The sequence below is a fragment of the Arachis duranensis genome, unplaced genomic scaffold (genome assembly GCF_000817695.3).
Source record: "Arachis duranensis cultivar V14167 unplaced genomic scaffold, aradu.V14167.gnm2.J7QH unplaced_Scaffold_66676, whole genome shotgun sequence".
Classification (NCBI taxonomy): Eukaryota; Viridiplantae; Streptophyta; class Magnoliopsida; order Fabales; family Fabaceae; genus Arachis; species Arachis duranensis.
The window spans coordinates 46227-46885 of NW_026265021.1; positions in this window are offsets into that span (position 1 = coordinate 46227).

The window sequence follows — 659 nt, forward strand, 5'->3', positions numbered from 1 at the left end:
TTAAATACTTACTCACAAAGCAGGATTCAAAACCCAGGCTATTAAGATGGGTGTTACTTCTGCAAGAGTTTGATATAGAAATAAGAGACAGAAAAGGGACAGAGAACCAAGTAGCTGATCATCTGTCCCGAATAGAACCAGTAGCTGGGGCATCCCTCCCTTCTACTGAGATCTCTAAGACTTTCCCAGATGAGCAACTATTTACCATTCAGGAAGCTCCATGGTTTGCAGATATTGCAAATTTTAAAGCTGTGAGGTTCATTCCAAAGAGTACAGCTACGTGCAGAGAAAGAAATTAATTTCAGATGCCAAGTACTACCTCTGGGATGAACCATATCTCTTTAAGAGATGTGCTGACGGAGTGATCCGCAGATGTATACCCAGAGAAGAAGCACAAAGGATCCTATGGCACTGCCATGGATCACAGTATGGAGGACATTTTGGAAGTGAGCGCACAGCCTCTAAAGTCCTCCAATGTGGCTTCTACTGGCCTACTCTCTATAAAGATTCCCGAGAGTTTGTGCGTAACTGTGACAGTTGCCAAAGAGCTGGTAACCTGCCTCATGGATATGCCATGGCTCAACAAGGGATATTAGAGATAGAATTGTTTGATGTATGGGGAATTGACTTCATGGGGCCATTCCCACCATCATACTCAA